Genomic DNA, 26,360 nt, shown 5'->3' with positions numbered 1-26,360 from the left:
GAATCTGTAGTTTTCTGATTATACACTTCACCAAAGTGCTTCCTGCACTTAACCTCCTATTATCAGCCAACTACCACTGAGTACTACCTTTAGCCAGGCCCAGGGCTAAGCCCTCCATGGGTGATCAACCCATGCTGTGCACAGTCTTCAGTTGGGTTCTGCAGAGGTTGGCTAGAGGATCTAGTCCAGACCCTGCACCTTACATTGCACAGGAATATACCCCAATGTGCATAACCAAAGGTTAGGCCCTGCACCCAGCCCTCTTAAGGCAACCAACCCATGGTGCATGTGACGTATGACCATGCGCAGTGGAGGACGATCACATGGACTGGGGTACAGCAGGGCTGGCTTTAAAACCTCGCCTATGTCCAGGCTCTATGCCCAACCTTCCAACTGTGACAGATCCCATGGCACGTGTGCTTGGCACCTCAATTTTGGGTCCGTGGTCATGCCGAACCCATGTTGCAGTCAAATTCTCTACTTTCCAAGGAAGCTCAAAGTGTTATGTGCAAATAATACTATATATCCAAGTCTATATATAAGGCTTTGATCCATACACACCACAGAATATTCCTGCTACTGCATTCCCGTAAGTGGTCGGACTGACCCAAAGTGCGTTGTGCAAAAGTGCCTTGATACTCCCATGTCTCAAAGGGTTCCCATCTGCAGTTATCATCCATCTGTGGGACCCTTGCCGTGCTATACCATGTTGCAATCCGTCCCTCAACTTTCCATACCAAAAGTGCTCCATGCAGAGGTCTATACATAAGGCTTCGATCCATTTGCACCAAAGAAGGTTCCTACTACTGCTTTCCTCTGAATTGTCTGCATAACCCAAAGTGCCTTGTGCAAAGTGTCTTGACACTCCCATGTCTCAATGTCTTCCCACTTGCTGTTTCCACTCAGGCTGCCTCTTTTGTTCCAATTGGTAGGTTTAGTTTTCTTTTGGTATGTCAAATTTTATTGTCACTCAAAAGGGAGCCCATTTAAAAGTAGGCCAATAAATCTTTGATTTGCTTATATCTTTGATGCTTTATCATAAATCTACGTGAACATTGGCAAAACCCTCTCTTGTTTAGCTTACTCTTGAAGTATAGAGTTTCTTCAAAATACATCAAGGTATGATATTTGACAGGCTGTTAAGCCTAGTTCAGGAATCTCTGGTTTCAGGCAATTTATAAGATGGTGAAAGTTAAAGAGGGGTGATAGGGAACATATATGATCTGCTAATATGTATGGTGCAGTTTCACCGTCATGAATCAAATTTGGCAGACCTTTAACTTGTTTAGCGTACTCTTAATATATTGAGTTTCCTCAAATCCATCAGGAGGTGATACAGTTACAAGGGGATATAGGCAATAAAGTGTTAATTTTCTAATAACTTTGGCACTGATTAATGAGTGTGGTTAATGAATCTGCATTGTATTTGGTGGCCTTGTAGCCGGTGAAGTCCAGTGCAGGGATTTCAGGTTTCGACAAGAACTGACTAATGGCAAAAGGGCTGGAAAAGGTAAAGGGACCATTCACAGAAGTGGATACATGGCCCTGTGTGTGGCCTGTGGGAATAAGGCAGTGTTTAGTGGATGTTTGCCGGAATGTGCAGTGTGGCTTTGGGGCTGAAGGTCATGTGCAGTGGGATATGGCTGCAAGGCCTGGCCTCTGGCCAGACCCTGCCCCAACCTGCTGTGAACTGCCAACAGCCAATGCTCAAAGCTTTTGGCTGTGTGTGGTGGGGTTCACAGCATTGCCTGGCCATAGATTAGGCCCTTCATCCAACTTTTCGTGGGTTGCCAACCTCTGCTGGGCATGGCCTTTGACTTATGCAGTATGGGTTGCCCATAGGTCCTTGCCTATGGCCTGGTAAGAATTTTCATTTCTTTAAGTTAATTTTAATAATTCCTGGATCCTTTTTTTGGTTTCCTCAGCCCCAACTTCGGTACTATATACCTGTTATGGATGACAGGCACAACCTTTTCCTTGTCTAATGCGGGTATGAGGATGTAAAAGGGCACCCCTGTAGTACTAGTTCTCGTACTCGTAAATGTTTATGTGAATTGGCCCATAATTCAAAGTGAGTTGAAGTCGCTGGCCAGTAACCCCCGCCCCCTCACTCAAAACTGTTCCTGTACCTTTCTCCCAGGATGGGACAGGAAGCAGGTGTTAACCTTGAGTGCAGGACAACAAACAGACCTCCATTCTAATAGCTATGAGACACCAGACCTGAGAAAACTGCCTAATCTATTGTTGTACAGTAAGAAAATACATTTTTATCTGCTGGGGGTGAGCCCAGTAACCTAACTGTAAAAAGTATACTGTCCCCAATCTGTCACAGATCCCAAAAAAGAGGAATTTATATTAATGCATGGGCATTGTCCTTGTATTAATCTCCTAAAATCATATTTCATGCAGAATTCTTAATCTTTAACACACACCCAGACTGTTGCCCTTGTTATGCTCCGTCAGTCTTGATTTTTTTCCACTTTAATTTTTACAGAAAATAGAAGAATGATTACAAGTATGATATTTCCCGAGCAGTTGCCGGGCGAGGTGAGGTCTTCACCCACATAAAGCTGGGTGAGTTTCACTTTGAGGAAATGCCTCCTAGTGTTGAAGCTAATATGCTTACTTATTGGGCAGAACGCAAACTGTTTCTGCAGGTGTCTTCTGTTTTGGTTATGTGTGTGGTGACATTTAGGTTCACTTGTGTGAACGAATACAATGTTTTTTCTATTATTGACAGGAAGAAGATTTCCTCCTGTGAGCAGTGGACACTGGGGTTCCAAGTTGTAAAGGGGGAGACCTACTTAAGTATACTACATGTTACTGTTATAATATATTGTCTCTCACATGTGTATACACCCCCCTACGTATATTGCAGTAGTTTGTCATATGCGGTTTTTAGGTCCTGATGAAGGCTGGAGCAATACTCCTATTAGCTGAAACTAGTCGACCACTTGCATATCGCCACACGGTAGTCCTATTTACTTACTACCAGGCGTGTTCTTAATCTTTGATACCTAGACTAACTATAGTTAGCGATCTAGGGAGTCAATTTTAGTCAGCACATTTTCAATAGTACTGCACGAGTTCTAATATAAAAAAAAAAATTCGTAGAGCATTACTGTGGCTAAATTTGTCGTCTCCACTCATGCATTGCCCTGAGTTGGTCCAGGTGATGCTTGGAATGACCACCAATCCCCATATGATGAAATGCCGCCAAATGGGCGGTCTGATGGGACTCTTATGGCCTAGTAAGACTCTTTTTCTTTTTTCCACAAGTGTGCCCACGTGATTACCGCATGCTAAACGGGACAGGACACCCCCTCTGACCTGGTCTTCTCTTTTGGTTTTTTCATGATATTGTCACCTGCCAATTTTATCAGATTTATATGTGTCCTAATATATATTACTTGATCATGTCTTATGGTGTTTTTGCTTCGTTGCACAGTATTTGTATATTAGTGCATAATTTGAATGCTTTTATGGCTATTATATAGCCGAATTAAAACGATTCTGATTCTGATTACAACAGCCCAGTAGGTATGAAACTTACCATCTTTAAACAATCAGCCTTTTTATTAACCCTGGGTGAGGCACTACCCTACGCTCGCATAGTTTGCGAAGTTTGGCTACTTCGCACTACGCGAATTGCACGTAGCACAGTGCAAACACACGGAGCATAGCACAACGGTCATTTTTTGCTTGCTCGCGGTCCTCAACGTCAAGTTGGCGACAGCGAGCGAGCAAAATGACATCCCGGTGAGATTTTTTCCCCATTCGCGATCAGCAACATAAAGTTGCCGATCGCGAGCATGGAAAATAAACCTCCAGGCGAGATTCTCAACACGGGTAGGTCAGGTTTCTCATTGCGAGTGGTCGCATATGCTCGCGACCGCTCGCGATGAGAAACTACCAGTCCACGTTGAGAAAGCTGCCGCTCGAGTAGAAATCTACTCGAGCGGCAGAAAACGACCATTCGCACTGTGCAAGATGCGGTTTGCACTGATTGCACAGTGCGGACGAGCATCCGGCACTGTGCAATCAGTGCCAACAGCATTTTGCACAGTGCACTACGCAGTTCGCGTAGCTACGCGTAGCTCACGTAGTGCGAGGTGCACTTCATGTAGCAACGCGTAGCCCTACTCCGCGAACTACGCCCAGGGTTACTTTTTATGTTAGTGGCAAACATGCTGGCTCTGTGAGTTAAATGCTCGCTGCTGACATCCCCTGTGATCTCCACAACACGAGTTCCAAACACAGTAAGGCCAGTTTATCCTTTCTAGTGTGATCAGCAAACAGAAAAAATAGACAAAAATTAGATGCAATATGCATTTCAGATTCTGAAAAATACAATATGATCGAGGAAATAGGAAGGAGCTGGTGAAAAAAGACAGGGGAAACATAAGAAAAAGGTGGTCATATATAATTACCCTCAAGAGGAAAGAAAGGGGAATAAAGAAGAGAAAAAAGCAGCAGAAAAAGAGGAGCAGCGTCAAGAAGACAAATTATGAAGGAAAGGGGATGGAAAACAATGGGGATAATTGTAATACCCCTTAAAAAAGAGAGGCATAAAAATAGAGACGAAGTAAAAAAATTAAAAAAATAAAAATGGGTGAAAGAAAAGGGGTAACAAGTGTGAAAACTTGAAGTATTCAAAAAAGAAGTAATGATGCAAAGCAGTAAAAATTGAAAAATAAAACCTGAAGTAAAACAAGTGAAGGAATGTATAAGGCATTTTCTGTGTGGCACTCCAGGATAGTTTGTTTGTCACGCACTGATAAAATATTTGAGAACAAAGAACAGTGAGTACACCTGCCGGCTGTGGGGACTGTAATAAGGAGTCAGAGCATGCTAATGAGAAACTGAGTATTTCTGACATGACAATAAGAATTCTTCAAGGCCATCCCCCCGGGGCGAGCTGCAGGTAATGTAAAAACGACAGCAACACTTTGACTTACATGTCAGAAGGGAATGATGCTGCAGTGCGCGAGATTGAGAAATTCTTAACTTAACATATGATTTTCGTCTGCTGGTACCCAGTCGGTGCAATCACATCATCGCCGCAGTGGGGGATCGGCAGAGTGATGTACGGTACATTGGTCCCCGATGGAGACAACATGAAAACAAAGAAAAAAATAACTCTACTCACCTGTATATCAGAGAGATTAGTCTGGAAAACCTTACTTTTTTGTAAGTCTAGAACTTCAAATTGTTCTTATACAGAAAAAGTTAAATAATTAAGAGTTTGGGCTCTTTTGTAATTTTATTTTCTTGTTTCTGTTTTAAAAACATATTGCAAAATGCAATCAGAATTAAAATATCTGGATGTATTTTCAAGCAGGAAACGCAGAATCAATTATTTGCGAAATTCATTAACAGTAGGAATAATATCCCTGCTAATTCTGGATATTAACTATACCTTATTGTGAGAAACTAATGGGGTGATTACTATGGTGGAAGGAACGCCACCGCCAGCCGTGCGGTGGCAGGCCCTCCGCCATCGGACAGCATTTTTCCCCCCGCCACACTACGATGTAGGGGGGAATCGCTTTCCGACCGCGGTGGTCTCAAAGACCGCCCGCCACGCATCCGCCCCACGCAATACCGGACGGCTACAAAATCACCCGGAGAGACCGCACCAACAAACCAGGAGGAGGGATCGCCATCATATACAGGAACACCATCAGCGTCACGACCAACACCGAAGACACCATCCCCTCCACCGAACACCTACACTTCCAGATCCACAGCAACCCACCAGACCACCCTCAGAGGAACACTCATCTACAGACCCCCGGGCCCACGCGCACAATTCAGCGAAACCATCGCCGGATCTCATCAGCCCGCACGCCCTAGCCTCACCAGACTACATCCTCCTAGGAAACCTGAACTTTCACCTAGAAAACAACAACAACAGCGCCACCGCAACACTGCTCGACAACCTCGCCAGCCTCGGACTCAAGCTACTAGTGAACTCCCCCACTCACCTCGCCGGCCACACCCTCGACGCCATCTTCTCAGCCAGCAACCACATCGCCTTCAACCACGCCACAGGACTGCATTGGACCGACCACAGCTGCATATACTTCACATTCAAGTGGACCGCATCTCACCACCACACGCTTCGGATCCCCCGCAGATGCCAGAGCAAAATCACCATGGACCAGCTCACCACATCACTGAGCCAGAACCCACCTGCCGACACCAACTCACCCAACGCCAACACCGCAGCGCTCAACCTCGCACACTGGATCACCAGCTGCGCCGACGTCCTTGCTCCCCTAAAAAACACCCACAACAAGGCCACCACCAGAAAACCTTCATGGTTCACAGACGCCCTCAAAGCCGCAAAGAATTCCTGCCGAACTCGCGAAAAGACCTGGCGCAAAGAACGGACAACGGAAAACTTGACAGCCCTCAAAACCGCCACCTGCGAATGCCATCAGCAGATCCGGAACACCAAGAGGACATCGCTCAAGGAACGACTAGACAACAACACCCATAACAGCAAGGAACTCTTCAACATCGTCCAAGAGTTCTCAAACACTGACGCCAGCAACAACCACATCACCCCTACGCAAGACCTCTGCAACTCCCTCGCCACATTCTTCCACCGCAAGATTGCAAACATACACGGCAGCTTCGGACCCCAACCCCCACCTCCGGACGCCAGCCCAATGACCACCTCCACCACCATCAACTCCTGGACCCCCATCAGCAGTGAAGACACCATCCACGTCATGAACACCATTCACTCCGGCTCCCCCTCCGACCCATGCCCCCATCACATCTTCAACAAGGCCGACACCATCATCGCATCCCACCTCCAGAACATCATAAACAGCTCCTTCACGTCAGCTACCTTCCCAGAGAGCTGGAAGCACGCTGAGATCAACGCCCTCCTGAAAAAACCCACCGCAGACCCCAGGGACCTCAAGAACTTCCGACCGATCTCACTTCTCCCCTTCCCGGCTAAAGTCATCGAGAAGACCGTCAACAAACAGCTGACCGCCTTCCTCGAGGACAACAACTCGCTCGACCCTTCACAGTCCGGATTTCGAGCAAATCACAGCACCGAGACCGCCCTCATCGCAGCCACAGACGACATCAGAACCTTGATGGACAACAGAGAAACAGCCGCCCTCATCCTCCTGGATCTCTCAGCAGCCTTTGACCCCATATGCCACCACACCCTAGCACACCGCCTCAACAACACGGGCATCCAGGGGAAGGCCCTGGAATGGATCCCCTCGTTCCTCACCAGCAGAACCCAGAAAGTCCGCCTCCCCCCTTTCCGCTCCCCGGCAACCGAAATCATCTGCGGCGTACCCCAAGGATCCTCACTCAGCCCTACACTCTTAAATATCTACATGAGACCCCTCGCCACCATCGCATGAAAACACAACATCAACATCATCTCCTACGCCGATGACACCCAGCTGATACTCTCCCTCACCAAGGACCCAGCCACCGCCAAATCAAACTTCCAGGAAGGAATGAAATAAGTAGCAGTCTGGATGCAGCTCAGCCGGCTCAAACTCAACTCGGACAAGACGGAAATCCTCATCCTCGGACAATCCCCCTCTGCATGGGACAACTCCTGGTGGCTCTCTGCGCTGGGCACCGCACCGACACCCACCGACCACGCACGCAACCTGGGCTTCATCCTGGACTCCTCGCTCACAATGACCAAACAAGTCAACGCCGTCTCATCCTCATGCTTCAACAACCTGCGCATGCTCCGGAAGATCTTCCGATGGATCCCTGCCGACACCAGAAGAACAGTCACCCAGGCCCTCGTCACCAGCCGACTGGACTACGGGAACGCCCACTACGCTGGAACAACCACCAAACTCCAGAACCGTCTCCAGCGCATACAAAACGCCTCCGCACGACTCATCCTCAACATTCCCCGCCACAGCCACATCTCAACCCACCTGAGAAACCTCCACTGGCTCCCCGTCAACAAAAGAATCTGGTTCAGACTGCTCACCCACGCACACAAAGCACTCCACAACATGGGCCCGGAATACCTCAACAGCCGACTCACGTTCTACACCCCCACCTGCCAGCTCCGCTCCACCAACCTCACCCTTGCCATCATCCCACGGATCCGCAGAGCCACCACCGGAGGAAGATCATTCTCCTACCTGGCAGCAAAGACCTGGACCCCCCCCCCCCACTCACCTACGACTGACCCAGGACCACCTCAGCTTCAGGAAGCACCTCAAGACCTGGCTCTTCGAGCAGTAGCAGAACCCCGCACCCCCCCCCAGCACCTTGAGACCCTAACGGGTGAGTAGCGCGCTCTATAAATATTCTGATTGATTGATTGATTGATTGATTGCCTGGCGGAGAAGTCAGCATACCTAAAATGATGACGGTGCTTAGCAGACACAGTCCACCAGATTACGATGCTGGCCGCAGCCAGCCTTTCCGTGGTGGGTAAACTGCCATTGAAAGCCTGGCGGAGAATGCATTTGGGGGGCCTTTGCGGGCCCCTCTTGTATTGGGGGAGGTGGTGGTGCCTGCCACGGAGTACAGGGAAATACACTACATAAATTTTTAAAAATTTTAACATTGTGGCGGGTGTTGCAGCCAGCAGCACCAACTACAATGGTAAAGATGCGATCGCCACGGTGGTGGTTGCAACGTAATTCTACATGCTTGGCCGCCGCCATTCAGGCGGGCGGTGCCATTCACCACAACGATGGCGAAGTCCGCCCGCCAATGTAATCACCCCCAAAGTCTTTTTGAAGTGTCCTCCCACTTTTTGCCCCCATTTTGACTACTAGATGCTGGTTTTCTGACTCTGATTGTGCCCTGCTAACAAGACCACGGGCCTGTGCTTTGTGTAAAAGGTACATTGTAATTAGGTATAATTACAATTGGTACTGACAACCTACCTGTAAATCCCTAGTATAGGGCAGGGCATGTAGGTTTAGAGGCCCTATAGATGTAATGCTCTTAAGTGTGCACTGCTGTGTTGCCTGCTGTCATTTTAAAAGTCAGCCCTGCTTTGCAGGCAGCTTTTAAAATGAAACTATGTCCAAATTCGACTTTGGAATTAAAGGTACTTCCAAAATCGTCACTCCTATGGTCTAACCCAGGTGCCCCAAGGGTAGGGTGCCATGTTAAAGTGAGCAGGGGCATTATAAAAGATGTTTTATAAGCTCTGGTGAGGGAAAAACTGCCAATTTGTTTTTCCCATTGTAGTGTATTAGGTCCATGGGCTAACATGGCAAGGCTTTATTAAACTTTACGGGTACTGATATCACAGGAGCACAGGGTGCCCCCAGTGTCTCTGCTTCCCTTCATTCACTAGCACTGTGAGACATTGAAGTTCATGAGTGTATCTGCACATTATCAATGCATAGTGTGCTGTTAGAAACTTTGTTTTCCCCTATGCACTAGCACTGTGCACATTTATGGACCAAGACTGCTTTTGTTTGCCTTTGTGACTTATTTCACTGAGTTAATGAAATGTTTTGGCTGTATCGATTTTATCAAATATTTTATGATGCATGTCTGATCTGAGCAGGTTTTATTGCTCTTTTTTGGTGTATACTATGGTTTATTGCAATGTTATGGCTTACAGCTGAAATAAAGATTTGAATACTGAAACTTTAAGAAAGTCTAACTATTGACAGGAGTGAGCTAAAATAATACTTCAAAGTATGAAAATTATGGTTGCAATAAATCCAGCAACTTGCCAAGGCTGAATTTAATATAAATGCTACAGAAAAGAGGCACTTGCTTTTAGTAATGCACCTGAATTCAACCCTCTTGCAGCCTCTTCTGATTGGCCATTCTTTGCCGGGCTGAGCCAAGCACTTTTGATTAGGTGTGAAGCGGCCTCAGCTGAGACAAAGGACATATCTGGTGGGAGGAGATCTGCTGCTGCAGAGCAAAAGGAAGAAAGGGGACTGGGTAGCCAAACTGGTCTGTAAAGGAAGAAAGACAGTGAGGACAGGAACCAGGCTCACCTCCACATCCTGCAACCCCAGCCAGATCAGAGGCCCTGTAATTGAATTGCCAGAGGGCTTTTCTCTTTTTTTGGATTTTATGGCAGCATGGTTTCTGGGACAAGGATTTGACACCCTACAGGGGAAGTGGTCATAATTGATGTTGGCACCTTGCACCCTATTGGTCTGGTGTGCCCCCTGCTTGCCAGCCCAGAAGCCTGGGTAAATATGGAAGAGCTGCCCAGCAACTCAAATTCCTGCCTGAAAATATCAAGAGAAGAAGGACTGCCCTGCTAAACCCCTGGTCTGCACCACGAGAGGACTACATTCACAAGGACAGCACCTGTGGCACACCCTGGGCTTCACAGAACAGGACTTTGTCTTGTTTCGAAATATTAATGAGTGGGCTCCCTGAAAGTAACAGGTAGAAAAGACCTTCAAGAAGTAACTTGCATCAACTCTACCAAGACAAGTCCAGCTGACCAACTTCACCTGGACTATAAAGGATTTGACCATGTGCATTGTGGGAATTGTAGTCCCAAACTTCCAAGAGGTAGATCAGAGCTTCAGGACACGTGACTGGTGTTGTGGACCCTCAAAGACTCAAAAGAAATTTCTGGAGAAGAAGGACTGCCCTGCTGGACCCTTGGACTGCGCAAGAGAGAACTGCACTCATAAGAACTGCACCTGCTGCTCACACAAGGCTTCACAACTAAAGGACTTTGCCTGTTTTAAAGGATAAGGATTGGACTTCCTGAACAGCAATAAGTAGAAAAGCGCTGGAAGGGCTGCCTGCAACAACAGCAATGAGGACAACTCCAGCTGACAAGCTTCACCTTGATTTTCCTGTGGCTTGACCAGGTGCATTGTAAGGGGTTGTAGTCCCAGACCCCAAGAGGCAAACCAGAGCTTCTGAACCCTTGGCTAGTGATGTAGACCACTTTCGTGCATCAAGAAACACTTCTGGAAGTAAGTGTAAAGTGTTACATTGTGAGCGGTCTGAAATCCCAGTCCAGCGTGACCTTTTTAAACTATTTGAGTGCTATTCATTACTAAGGGCAAGTTTTACTTATAATCTTTAAAAATTCATATCTTCGGTTCCCTACATTGCATATTTGTTTGTGGCTTTAGTGCCAATTTATTCATAAAAATATTTCCTATTTGTATAAATTGGTGTTGGATTTTTATTGTGTGTTGTGTTTTACTTATTTACTGTTAGTGGTGTTTTTAAATGTTTTACACACCTGTCTCCTAAGTTATGTCTAACTTCTCGTTAGCCAAGCTACCAAGGGTTGAGTAAGGATGAATTTATTGAGACTTAACTGGACTGTATTTGTCATCGTGGTTTTATTGCTAGCTGTAGGCACCTACCTGCACCTACTAGTAAACTACCTTCCAACATATATTGCCTCTCTGAGGTGAGTTCTAGGGATAGGAACTTCCCTAAAGGCCCCTAGTTTTTACGAACAAGTGGTCAGTGTCTTTCATGGCTCTGCGCTTCTGAGTGGAGAGTCATGTTAAGGGCTGACGTCGGCGTGCATGGACGGCCTCTGTGTGGGTCCTGCGGTGTTGTCCCAGTGCCCACGGCGTGGGTGAAGGACGTGGAGCCAGACGACGCTGCTTGGTGATGCACAAGGGTGCTGCTGGGGAGGTGATCTCCGGATCCAAGCTTGCGCCTGGAGGGTTCTTAGGTGGAGAATCTACAGCTACCAGATACATTGTTACCGAAGGTAAGTAACTTGCTCTTCTAAGTCCTTCCCTCTGACTCTTACACCTCCTCCTCCCCTTTACTCATCCCAAAACCCCTCCTACTGCAATGAACACAAAAGAAAAACAACTCAAATTAATTTCATATTTCCTTATACTAATTCCCCACTAATCCTTTTTAGTTTCCAGATTAGCATGCCACTTGCCAAAAAGCGCTTCAACACCTCATCAGGGCTATATAAATGCAAACCTTTTCCCTCTTCTATCCCTCTAGTATCCTTCTCTATCGAACTAACAGGTTAACATTTCCACCGTTCAAATAACTTTTGAATTTCACTATACTAATTTACCACTAATCCCTTATGGATCCTGGAGTACCGTGCTACTCGCTGAAAAAGAGCTTGGAAGCCTCATCAGGGGTAGTAAGCGCTATATTAATGCAATTACAAGACAGTACAATACAATAGTCTATTTAATGGTATGTAATGATATGATACTGGTTGCTTATCAGTTTCTGCCTTGGAATCCAATTTGAATTGGGTGACATGGAGCTTCATTCCAACTCTGAACGCCGCCACTGCCCCACCACTCTCCCAGAGTGGATACCCTTGATTTTTCCCCTCAATTAAGACATTGTTGTGCTTTGGTGGGAATTGAGTGAGTGTTGGTAAATATCAACCAGTAGTGGTTTCCCCACCACCACAGACCCGCAACCTCACACAGTGCCATTTTGTGTTGTGCAGTACCACCACTCTTCAAATGACCATCAAGTGAATAGACTTTATCATAAAGTGACCACTTTTAGCCTCATTAGAATATGCCCAGTAACTAGAAGGAGGTCTCCTGGATCCAGACTTATCGATGACGGACATTATCAGTATCTCCACCAAGCTTTTTAGTTACTAAACATCACACATTACTGGGCCTTGAAACAAATGGGGCCTTCAATCATCAGGTCCAATGCAACGCGTCTCCCATGATTCTAAGCCCTTCAGCACACAACACACATACACATTATCCTCCTGCTTTTATCAGAAAGAAAATGTGTGCAGAAACTAATTATGTGTTACAAGGTGTGCCGCTACACCCAGTAAAACTCAGAATCAGGCTTGGCAGTAACTCTCACCCAGGATACTGCTCCGCCTGACTTGCAATGGAGCCCTCAGGTGGGCTAAAATACTTGAGGCACTATCTAGCCATGCACTGTTATAGACCATATTCTGTCTTGCAGCCTCCCTAGGATATGGAAGGTGGTCTGGGGTGGATTGTTTGTGCCTTTGAGGAGGGTAGGAGGCAGTGTCTTTGATACCAATCCCAGGCTCCCTTCCATGGACCAACCTTCTCCAAGGGCCCCACTGAATCCAATGGTGAGAATCATTCCCAGAGTGTTGCGTTGTCTGCCAGCACAAGGCTGACATCTTAGCTGAGTCAGGTGGTCCTGCAGAGTTGCCTCGCCTTTGAAGCATAGAGTACAGGACTTTGACTGAGGCAAACGTCTACACTCTCCACCAACATCCAGATCATGAAAAGTGTTGATCCTCCTCGCTTGAATCACAACCCTCCTCAACCAGGCAACAGGATCTTCTTGCTGATCCCCTCTGAGGAACTTCTGCAAGTGACAACTGTTTGCAGAGCTGGGAACATGATTATATGTGGAAAGAATGCAGTGGGAATCTGAGGTTCCATCACTTCAACCTTGTGAAAGCAGGGAAGAGACGTGACCATCAAGAGGAGGAATTTATAGCAAAACCATAGAAAATAAGAGTGTAAAAAGTAGAGGCTTATCTATTGGAAACCTCCTGAAATACTTGTGAATAGAATAATCATTGCCTCACGATGATTCCTGCTAGTGTGCTTTCACATTAAAATCTGAATATCTGTGCCCTGTTTTAGATGTTACAAGAAAAACATATCGCCAACAACCATCCAGCTTCAAAGTCAATAGGAAAACGGTGTTTACGATAACTCATGATAAACAGCATGTCCATTACTAGAACTCACAAGGAGATAATGGTACTTGCAAGAAAATATTGCCAGTTTGCAAGAAAAACTACTCAAGTGCCTAGGCAGGAAAAGGGGGATACTTCGAACTTTGAGTAGACCAATAATCAGGAACTATTCAAGATTCCACTTTTTTCTTCTAAACTTTGCACCGGCCTAGAAATAGTAGTTTGATGAAGATTGGTGAACTCACACGTTGGGATAAAGGGCTATCGCTGCAGAGGTCCTGGGATGAGGCATGTGGCTTGTTAAAATGCCACGTCAGAATTAATAGTACAGAAAACGGTCAATTGTAGGAGTTTATTTTCCTCCATGTGGTACTAAAATGATTACAAGTCAAATTCCTGATGAAATGAAATAGGATCCTTAAACAAAAATCCAAACAGCTATGAATGAGAAATGTAGACGCCCCAGCCACTGGTTGCTCGAATAGAAATTGTTACCAGTGTATACGCTTGAGGTAGCTCCCATCATTTATTTTTAGAAAGAGTTTGATGTAGCCCGAAGATATCAGGTATCAGAGCACTTTACATGACCACCAGCTTTTTTACACAAGGACACATTCATTTTTGTTAGGCATGGTGAGATTAAGTGATTTGCCCAGGCTCACAGGATGTTGAGTTCGTTGCCGAGACTCGAACCCAGTTCCCCAGCTTTGAGGTCGACCGCTCTAGCCAGTAAAGCTACATCCTCTCCCCGTCCAGTCTTAATTACCATCTCTTTATTTGTTACAAGTAACAAATGACTCTTTTATGATGGTTATTTTACAGTGAAATATATCAGTGCGCCCTAAATGGACACGAGGACTCATTCCACGCTAAAATATGCCAAGACGTGTTGTTTCACTAGTTTCATATATTTAAAAACACTTGTTTGCATAGTTACAGAAATGCAAATCACTCACTCTCTTAATTATTCATTCAATAAACTTTATTTCGGTTAGTTTTAACCATAAAAGTACATAAAATATACATTTTCATTATTCCGCAGTTCATTTTTGAATATAAAAATGAATATACATCATATGTAGTCAGAGGGGAGAAGGCAAATTGTTAAAACCGTTAAAAAATTTAAATATTTTTAAAATTATATTGTTTAAAAAAATTAAGACAGCATTTGTTGATCCCAAATAGTTCACACGTCTCATCGGATAAGAACATAAAGTGCCCTATTAATTAAGTAATTTCCTTCGAATAGACCACATAGAAAACAGAAATTTAGTTATAGCAGACACTATCAAAGGATTCGTGTCAGACTTCAAGATCCTAAAGAAGACTTGGTAGTCCCTTATACCCATATTATTACATAATTGTATTATCCACTTTTTTCGTATATGTAAGTAGGCTGGGCAGAAGAGAGTAACGTGCAATTCTTTTTCGGTTCAACAGCCGGGGCATAAATGAACTGGGCCCCCCGTCCACCTATCTGTCATAGAATAAAGGGTCAGCGTTCCAAATCTAAACTGTAAGTACAGCTTCTTCGCCAAAGTGGGTTTAATTACATCTATTTCTTGTTCAAAGCTGTATGTGGACTTATGGCTCAGGAAGGCACCAGTCAGACTCGTTGATGATACTGAGCTAATGGTCCTTCCGAGACTAAAGTCCTTCACAGCGCCAGACGGTGTTTTCTTTGAAATAGTTAGAGAAGTGACCTCAGGATTTAGCCAGAGGTTTTCATAACCAATTTGGACTAGAGACTGTCTTACGAAACTCAGCCATGGAATTCTACCTGCTCCTGGTAAGGCTAGAACCACCTTCAATTCCCTTCTGTAGCTTTCCAGCTCGGGGGTGCTCCACAGCTTCCTCCAATAAAGAGGGGGGCGTGAGGCAATAGCTTCGGCAATAGGCCTAATATTCAGGCCTAGCCTAAGTGGGACTAGGGGGGGTGCTTCTGGGCAGGGTTAAAGTTTGCCTAATGAAGTTGTTTTCTGTAATAGTTAGGTCGGTGGAAGGAACATGTCCCCAAAGTTCCGCCCCGTAAAGGGAGGAAGATCTTGCTTGAACTTTGAAGATTTCCAGTGGGCACTTATGGTTTTATTCGCACAATTTTTTGGGACTTTTAAAATTCCCCCGGTTGTCTGTACTAATTTTAAGTTTGCCTTGGCCATTTGTGCTCCCCACCCCATTTAATTTAATTAACAATAATAACAATAAGTACATTAGGGTCACTGGAATTATGCAATTCTTTAAAAAGAGCCTCACCCTCACACTCACCCCCAGACCAAAGGCCAGAAATGTTAATATTTTCCAACAACTTTTGGGAGGGGGGAGTGGGGAGGGGTGGGGGGTTAGCAAGCAAGCTAAAAGTGTTTAGGTGGCCCAGGGAGATATTCCAAAAACTGTTATCAGAACTAAACGTATGATTACAACTTATGTTTTGAATTTATCAAATTATCTGTACACTAATCTAAAAAAAAAAAAACAGCAGGACGCCATACAAGTTATAGACAGTGCTATGAAATGCTAACATAACAAGACAGAAAAGACTACCAGTGAGGAGAGTGACACATGCCTTTCTTGAAAAGTGTTTGGAAAATGGTGTCCCACAGTACTTTTGCAACAATAACTATGTGAAATGTAGAACGTTATGAACAAGCTTACAGCTTGTGAGGGATAAATAAATGCTGAGGTGCCCGGGGTGGGCTACAGTAAGGCGATAATTTGTAAGGCAATTTAAAAAGCAAAAAAACTATAGTCAGTCAGTCAAGTTACTTTATTCGATAAATTAATATCATAAAAAGACATTGGTACAATTAGATAAACATTACAGACAGTATAAACGACAATATTATACAAAATATATCCATTAAAAATGTAGTAAAAACAGGCTAAACAAGCATTTACAATGCAACGGTTTCGCCTTTGGAAAAGTTTGAGCTTTTGGCATTGTAAATGACAAAATTTATATTTATGTGTTGGTATAGTTGTGAATTTACCATAATCTACTGTATAATCTGCATCTTTGATAAAATGATAAAATAACAAGCGTATACCGTCACATGATATGCTGTAGCATTCTGCTAATTGATTGAGTTAGCCTTACCTTAAGGCTTATTTGGGTCCTCCTTTGCCGCATAATTCCAGAGGCAGAGGCCCTTGTGACAGATCGTACACTCAGCACCTAACTGTCCAAAAGAGCTGGCTTCAAAGCTGATATTGAGTATATTATAGCCACTGGGAAGGACGCAGCTGCTGAGAAAATGAGTCTGCCTCTACATTTAACACTTTATAAATGAAACACTGCAGAAATAAACAAGCGTCTGCATACATTGCTGTAGCGCCTACGTATAAAACGCCGACAGGCACTGAAGTCTGACACCTGATTGTGAACACACTGGGCTTTCAATAATTTCTACGCTTAAAACCCTCTAACACAGGAGAGACCAGATCACTTCTGTGCACAAGGAAATGACACGAGGTTGTAGGAGTTCGCGAGGCAAGAGTTGGGTAGAAGGGTGAAGGAGAGAGAGAAAGAATGAATGAAAAGAGAGGGGACAGAAGAAGTTCTGCAAGATGGAAGGATAGAAGACAGGATAACACCTACAGGAAAGAAAGGAGATTGGGAGTTAGGTTCAGGGAAGTGTGGATGGGAAGAAGAGAAAAATTTGAAAGGAAACAACGCGAAATGAGGAGCGACTAGAGAAAAAGTAATGGAAATAAAACAGAGAGGCAAGGGGAGGGAAAGGAGACGAGGGAAATAAAATTAAACGGGGAATACAGGAAAGATAAAGGAATTTAAGAGAAGAGGTAATACATGAAAGAAAGAGACTAAGGAAGAAAGAGTGATGAGGTGAGGTAAGAAGAGAAAATGGAAGAGAAAGCAAAAGAGAACTGAAGTACGGGTGGGGGTGAGATGCGAGGTGAGAGGAATGCGAAGAAGGGAAAGAAATAAATACTTTATGTAATAACATTAAAGCTCAAGCAGTCGCAGAGAAGAGAGGAATCAATGCAAGCGAATATACAAAAAAAGTACGTTTTAGTTAAGATGAATAACGAAACCTCTCCAAAACACAGTCCAGGTACATTTTGTCAATGTCCGGGCGTGGGCTGGGCAAGGCAAAACCTAATTCGTTTGTAAAGGCTCTTCGTGTATACGACCAAACATCAAGGACAGGTGAAATGAGGGCGGGAGCACCGCAGACAACGTGTACTCAGCAACAGTAAGAAGAGGCGCTCTGAGATCTAAATGGGCATCTTTACTTTTGACCCAGCCAACATCGAGCATTGAAGAGACAGTCAAACAGTAAATGGTGGCAGAAGAAACTCTAAACTTGAGAGCACAGCAGATGGAGAAGAAACAACAGATCGAATATGATCCATTCCCTTTGCTCGCAAACATTTGAACGTCTCACCGCACACACGTAAAATCTACAGACTGCACATCACAAACTCTGACTGGGAGTGACATAAGATCGCACAGGAGAGAACTAAATACAGTTAAAATGGAAAACGTGTGAGGATATGCAAGGCTTCCATAAGCCACAATGCAGTAGGTTCTCCTTATCCTGAAGTCCCAGGCCCGCCCCTAACTCACCTGAGAGTCCCTGAATTCCACCACCACATTCTCACTGCTCCAGCGTGCCGCCATCTTCATCCGGCAACACGTGATGTCACAGAATAACAAGCCCGCAGCGCACGACGGGAAGAGTAGTTCATTTGGAGTAGAAGGAGGCGGAAACGTGAGGTGACAGTAGAAATGCTAGAGGGGGGGGTGCTGAGATTACAGGATGTAGGGAACTATTGAGGGTGTGGGTCAAAAGACAAGTAGGTGATATATGCTGAGTGAGGGAAGGATGTAGCTTGCAAGCTTCATACGTCGCCTGTAGGGTTGCCACGTGGCCGGTTTTTTAATTCCCCTTTTGGTACAAAAATAAGCAAAATCACCCAAAGCCGGTATTTTTACCCTTAATCCGTGCGTAATTCAAACAGCAAATGTAATTAGAACAACATTTTAGATGTGCACCAAAGCTGCGTTCACGGTCCCTGTTAATTAAAGTAACAAAGGCAGCAACGTCAAGTTACGATTTTGTTTAGTGTACAATTTAGTATCATGTTCGGGCTATTGCAGGGTCTTAAAACACAACAGATGGTCGGTATTTTTCTCATGGAATGTGGCAACCATAGTTATGTTTCACACCACCAGTATTTAAAAAAAAAAAACAAGTCAGGTCCCGGGCCGGCAGCCAATCACAGCGCGGCCCGGGGAATGACGTCACAGAGGTGTCCCGGGCCGGCAGCCAATCACAGCACGGCCCGGGACAAAGGGGCGGGACTTAAAAAAGCCCGAGAAATGCCCCCAAATCGCGTTTTCGCAAGAAAGCGTGATTGACAGCCTCTGTCTCCCAATGGCTAGCCTCCATTTATGGAGCTAGCCAATTGGAAACAGGGGCGGTCCAAACATCCCTACTGAAGACAAAAGTTTTCGATCTGGGAGGGGCACTGCGTGCCCCTCGCCAGGTCGAAACCTAAACAAGCGGGGAGAGGATGTGGCCAGAGCTGCCAACCTCGGAGCTGGGGAACCAGGTTCGAGTCTCGGCATCAACAAAATCCTGTGATCTTTGGTGAATTTCTTAATCTATCTGTGCCTACTAAAAATGAGTGTCCTTAACTGGTGCTCAAACGCGGTTGTTGATGAGTAAGTGCTGGTACTGAGCACAGGAAATCACCGGCTAACATTAAGCACTGTGCATAACCATTCAGAGACCTGCCATAGTGTTTCTGAGTTTGAGAGACTATCATAAAGCTTTGGTGCAAATTTGCATGCTAAACATACGATACGATAATGTCTTTGAAGGCCAGGAAAGCTATTCTAGACAACATAAACTCCTCCAGATACAAAAAAAGAAACAACTCTATATAGTTTACAATTTATCAAGTACCCAAAAAAAACAAACACACACTCCCACCCATCCTATCCTCTCCCCTCCTCCTGGCAATCCCTCAAAGACATAACATAACGTCTAGGTCCAGCACATAATATTGTCCTTTCTGCACTAGACAGGAACATTGTAAATTTCAAATAGTCTTTCAGGTACTGGAATAGAAACCTGTAGATGCGGTATGTATAGCTCTCTTTCGGTAGCAAGAGGTGAGGAATAAGCTGTATCTGTATGGGCAACATTTCAGACATTCATGGATTAACATAGAAACCCCAATGATGAAATATGCCACTAACTAGGCTGGTGTGTGAGGGGCCTTTTTAGAAAAATCTAAAGGTGTTTTTTCACACCCATTGGAAGGGGCATCTCAAAAGAATTAATAAGGAACTTGGTAGCATGTTCGTTTCTCTTTGTTGGAAATACATGAGTTGCTAGAAATGAAAGGTGATGGGAAAAGGACATACTAGTGGGATAGAGATAGAGAATGGGAGAGGGGCAAAACTATGCCATTCACAATTTAGGAGAGACAATTCAGTTTTGAGGTATTCACATCAGTTGTACATTTCCTCTTTGGTACCATTAAAATATATTTTGCTCAAGCCACTCACAACCAGATATTGGTTGAGAAACTAACCACCAACTGAGAAGACCAGTCATCGACCTTAGAAGCAGTGGTGACTGCCACTACTGTGAGTAGGGGGAGAGTGGGGGAATTACATTAAATAAATAAATAAAGTACAAAGTTACTTACCATGCAGCAGCCATCCTCCTCGCTCTGGTCCTCTTCTTCTCTGTGATATCAAGCCCCCAGCCAACTTCCTTAACCAACCATATCTTATCTCTAATGCTGTTAACCAGCATAAGAGACGCACCGGGATTGGAGGGAGTGGCCTCTGTCAGCGTTTCCGAGGACACTGGAGGCCTGCTGTTGCTCCCAACCTAGCAGTCTTTAGACAACTGGATAGAGAGGTTTAAAGTGCGCATGTCTGGCTGGCCGTCGCAAGATGTCCGGCCAAAGAGCCATGCACACTTTAAAAAGTTCACAGGCAGCCCTCTGCTCACCACTTCTCCCTGCCTGCCACTCAGCAGGCCCCGCCCTGTCCTGACACTCGGTGTAGATCGGGGTGATGAAAAATAAAATAGTAATAAATGAACTTAATTACCATTTTATTTTTCATTTCTGGGGGCATTTTAGTGGGTCGACACTCCTCCGCTATAATGGAAGAGCCGCCACTGCTTTGAAGCTGTACTCAGTAAGCATGAAGAAGAAGAAACAGGCCCACATATGATTGTTCATCGGGTCTGCTCAGGTTTCCAACTTTGTTTGCATGTCCAATTGTTATCACAGTTATTTGCAGTAAATGTTCTGAAGTAGGCACTATCCACAACTTTAAAACGTTACTATCTCTTTAAAATACATATGGACCCCAGGTCATTGTAGCTCTGTCGCTGTTCAAAATGTTGAGAGCTGCCAGTGAAGAACAGGTACAGGGGAACAGGAGTAAAGGGTATGAACACATACACACACACACACAAACTCACTCACTCACTCACTCACTCTCCCTTTTCCTCTCCCACGCGTTCACTCAAGAAAAACCACTTGTACGGCAGCAGCTCAATTCCATTACATACACAAAACCGTTACTCCATAATGCCTCAGAAGTGAAAGTGAGGCTGACAGAAGGGTGTGATGTGGAGAGTCATGGGTGAGGTGAAGTGAGAGGTGGGAGTAGTGGAGAGAGGGGAGGGAGAAGCAGAGAGAGTGGAAGGTGATAGGTATGAGAGATAGCATGAAAGGTGTGTGGTAGAAAATAGAAGATAGTGAGACAGAGAGGGAGGACGAGGCGGAGAATGAGAGGAGAGAAATTCAGAGAGAGAGAGGAGTGATGTTGAGAGGGAAAGGTGAGGTGGAGACAGAATGGTGAGGATAGGAGAGACAGGGTGCACTGTGAGCGGATGGTGAGGATTGAGAGAGAGATGAGAGGAAGGCAGAAAGAGAGGCAGGTGAGAGGAAAGAGGATGAGGTGGGACAGAGAGAGGGAGAAAGCTACACAAGGGAGAGGGCAGGATGAAGTGGAGAGAGCAGAGGGTGAAGCAGAGAGAGTGAGGACTGTGAGGTGGATAGAGAGAAGGGTTAGGTGGAGAGAGAATAGGGTGAAGCAGAGATTTAGGTGGACAGAAGAGCAGGGGGATGCAGAGCGAAGGCACAACAGAAGAGACAAAGCAAGTAGGTACAAATCCCCAGTAATACAGAGTAAAACGAATAGGCATAATCCTGGCAATAGGTAGAATATGCTACTCGTACCACTACAAGGCCATTAAGCATGCCCAAAGGCAGCCCTAAGACTCTGGGAAGAAGCTAGACAACCCCATGTTTCTTCGTTGCCCTCCCAGATCCGGGATCATGGAGCTGGGCCTGCTGACCTCTTCTAATACTCCTCTTAAGGGTGTCAATGCTAAGCACTAGCTGCTCTACCACTTAGGATTATAGCGCGGTAGAAATATAGAGTGGGAGGTCCGAGCTTCAGAGCCCAAACCAGAAGGGGGAAGCGCGGCTCTCAATCAAGACACATGTGGGTTGATCACGGACATGTCAGAGGAGGCCGGCCGGAAGGGTGCTGGAGCCAAAGGGACGTAAGAACAGTGGTGGCCGGTGGACGTGGTGACGTGAGGCCCAATAGCACGATTCAGCACTCTGCCTCGGTAGTTTCAACCCTATTCCAGCTTCCGATTGGGTGGAACCTCGTGGGTCTGTCCCTGGCTGCTGTAGATAGGTGAGAGTGTTGAAAATCGTGGGCCTGCCTCCCTCAGGTTAGTATTTCTGAATTTAAGTCTGTGTGTTTGTCTCTGTGCTGGGAATGGCATGTGGTTGTATGTATGTATTTGTTTTCATTCCTGGAATTGTGTTTCTGTGTGCCTGCTTATCTGCCCTGGAGTTTGGCAAAGCCCGCGTGCTGGATCATGCTGTTGAGCCCCCCTCTACCATAGCGCACCAACCTCCCCTGTATTCCATATTCTGATTAGGCAAGAGGGCGTGTGGTTCCATTATTTGACATGGGGTAGTGCGCGTCGCTAGTGCAGCATGTCAGATGTTTTGTGTGTATGTTTGGCTGGGTTGTAACAGCTCCCGTCTGATAAATGCGCAAAACGGTTAGAGGAGCCCACTTCTGCGACAAACCTGACATTGCAGCTTTTACATGCAAACAAACATTTGTGAGCTCGTTTGTTTTCATATAAAAGCTGTGATATGCTAGCAGTAGTGGCAGAGGGCTGACGCCCTGGCGCCCACAAGGGGCCCCCCGCTTCACGCCTTAGTAACGCGCTCTGGAAATATAATTCACGGAGAAAGCACAGCCCCATCCCTGGGCCTCCACCAGATCCGAGCTGAGGCAGGAGCACGAGGCGCGAATCACGTAGATAAGACATGTAACTGAAACGGAAGAGATTAGCGAAATGGACACATATCTGTCAATGAGGGAAATGAAAAGCGCCCAGCCGAGCATACATTACCTAATGTTTAAATAATGCATGCCCCCTCCAGTAATTGTGAACACGGCCCTCACCCAAGGCTCTGTGCATTGTGGTGAAATGCACCTATCACGAGCTTCCTGGTGTACATTACCCGGACTCAGCCTGAGTTCTCCGGGCTGGGAAGGAGCGCACACGCACCTTAAGGAGCGACGGAAAAAACACCCCAGGGACAGTGAAAAACATTAGTTAAACAAGGCAGCCAGTATTCCCACGATAGCGAGCACGAGCAGCTTCCCCATGACGGCGGCAAGCAGCAAGCAGCTCCTCTGTCTCCAAGAGCGGTGGGAACAAACATTAACTAGAGAGAGAGGTACAGCGCGAGGTGTGTCCCAGGAGCTGAGGGCAGGTGGGCAGGGCTCGCTCTCTAATTACCCAGTGCGTAATGTTGCTTAAAGGGCCCGTCCCCAGCCGTGAGTCTTATCCAGGGCTGCAGAAGCGTGTTTTTTCTGCATTTCAATTCTTTATTACATTTTTTGCCATATTAATCGAACAATGATCAGTAAACAAATATCTGCATAGAAACATAAAATGCCAAAGATACAATATGAAGCATAAGCAAAAATAATACAAAAAAGAAAAGAGAAGAAAAAAACAAGTCAGGTCCCGGGCCGCGCTGTGATTGGCTGACGTCACGGGGGTGTCCCGGGCCGGCAGCCAATCACAGCGCGGCCCGGGAATGACGTCACGGGGGTGTCCCGGGCCGGCAGCCAATCGCAGCGCGGCCCGGGACAAAGGGGCGGGGCTTAAAAAAAGCACCAGAAACGCCCCCGAATCGCGTTTTCGAGAGAAAACGCGATTGACAGCCTCTGCCTCCCAATGGCTAGCCTCCATTTATGGAGCTAGCCAATGATAGGCAGAGGCGGGTCATCAGCCCAGATAGAAATCAAGAGGTTTTGCTAGCGCATGCGTACTTCGTACGCATGGCTAAGGCAAAACCTAAAAACAACAATATTCTCTTTTAACTAACAATTGCTACATCATTGACATAATCTGTGAAAAATTGATTCTAATCAGGGTCAATCAAAGTCAATGGAGCACAACTCATCTTGTTCCTAATCCGCACAGCTGCTACTAAAAAACTAGCAACATGAAATATTATACGGTGCGTATTTAATAATTGTAGGTACAAGAGGGCTGGCCTGACTTGTAAAAACCCCGCCTCCCTTAAGATAGGAAGCAGGAACTTCTTCCTGGGATCAGAATAAAAATCGCAGAACATAAAAAAGTGTAGGGTGTCCTGTGGGGAAAAATTGTCACATTTACAGGGGCTAGCCTTTTCCGGGGTGAACCATTTAGTAAAGCAACCTAGTGTCAGATGAATCAAATTAAAACGAAATCTAGTTAAAAGATGCCTATGATAGGGGCGATTCACAAAGGTAAGATAGAATTCGGGTCCAGGTGAGTTAACTAAAACATAGTTTGCTCTAACTGTTGATTTCCTCAATTCTACCTCCTCCCTCTCAGATGACAACAAGTGCAACATAGCATTTTTTGTCTCTAAGACATCCTTTCGTGTTACAGTCTCAGGGGAAGAAAAAAGCTTGGGTCGCCCTATTTTGTGGAGACTACATTTAATATATGGCAGCCAGGGGATCTTGCTGACATTTTCCAGCAGAAGACAATCTTTAAGGATTATGTGATTCAGGGAGATTTCCTGATTTAGCCAGGTCTTCAGCCAACAGGTTAAGGGGGCTATTTTTATTAGATCGGTTACGTACCCCACCCCCACCTCAGTATGGATAGCATAGGTAGGAGTAGACTGTGGCACTGTTAAGACTGATCTCAGAAATGTATTTTCTATCACCTGAATTCTGTCTGGGGGGCAGTAACCCCATATCGAGCTGCCATAAGTGGCAACCGCAGGATATTTGGCTTTATATACCTTCATAATTGCTTCTACTGGTCTAGCCCCTAATTTTTTTCTGAATCCCAAGAGAGCTGAAGTTGTTCCAGCAAATACGATACTTCTATTTTTTTTTTGTGGGCCCCAATTCCCTCTTTCGTCAAATAAGACTCCCAGGTAGGGGAATATAGGAACCCTACCGACTTCCTCACCACAACAGAAAAATGTTTTTGCTATATTTTTCCTACAGCAGTTCCCTATAATCATAACTTGGGATTTTTTGGTATTGATTTTTAGATCTAGTGACTCCATAAAAATCCCAAAGGCATCTGGGCCGGTCACCCCACGCACCGCGCACACTCCTTGTGAGTGAACCCAGGCTGCCCCCGATCCCGCTGATTGCCGCCGCTGCCCGTAGCTGTGCTCCTGATCGTTGTATTTTGTATTTTTGTCGCTGCCTCTGTTATGTGCATCGTTTTTTTCCAGTGTTGCGTGTCTAGCATTTACCACTGTAGAGTTCTTCTTGTATTTTGCTTTGCTCCTCGTCGTTGCCTCTGTTCAGCGTTTTTGTGCCCCCTGCCACGTTCCCGCCCTCTCCCCGCTCCCCTCCGCTGCTCCCCTGCGGCCCCACCCCTTTCTCTTCTGTATCCCTCCCATTGGCCGCCCCGCTCCCGCCTCCCAGCTGCTCCTCCCTCCCACTTCGCCATTTATGGCGGAGTGTCCACGCGTACGCGCAGCGTTCGCGTGCAGCGGGTGCGGCAATTGTGCGCCGAAGGCGCGCCAAAGGTAAGCCCGTCTGCGCCCGTCCCTGCCTGGACCACGCCCAGCACCAGGACCCCTGGCCCCCGACGATGCCTGCCCACACGACGCCGCCACCCTCATCGCACTCAAACCCGACCGAACCAGAGCCTGCCACCGAGCCACCCCGAGACGCACCCACGGACCCTTCACCTGTCAAGCCTGCAAGTTCACCTGCCTCCGGACCTGCACCGCACCCACCAGGCCGAGCACCATCAACAGTCACCTCAAGTGCATCCTGCTCAACACCCGCTCCATCCACAGACACGCCATCGAACTTTGGAACCTGCTCGACACAACCTCACCAGATGTCGCCTTCCTCACAGAAACCTGGATGAACGCCTCCTCTGCACCCGACATCGCCATCGCCATCCCAGACGGATACAAGATCACCCGGAGGGACCGCGTCAACCAGACTGGAGGAGGCATCGCCATCGTACACAAGAACACCATCCGCATCACAACCGACTCCAACAACACCTTCTCCGCCGCCGAGCACCTCCACTTCCAGATACACACCGACCCAAAGACGACCCTCAGAGGCACCCACATCTACAGACCCCCGGGACCACGCACACATTTCAGCGAAGACATCACGGACTTCATCAGCCCGCACGCCCTCCCCTCCGCTGACTAC

This window comes from Lissotriton helveticus, chromosome 9 (genome assembly GCF_964261635.1).
Source record: "Lissotriton helveticus chromosome 9, aLisHel1.1, whole genome shotgun sequence".
Lineage (NCBI taxonomy): Eukaryota > Metazoa > Chordata > Amphibia > Caudata > Salamandridae > Lissotriton > Lissotriton helveticus.
The sequence above is the reverse complement of the archived record's forward strand: the minus strand, read 5'-3'. Positions refer to the sequence as shown.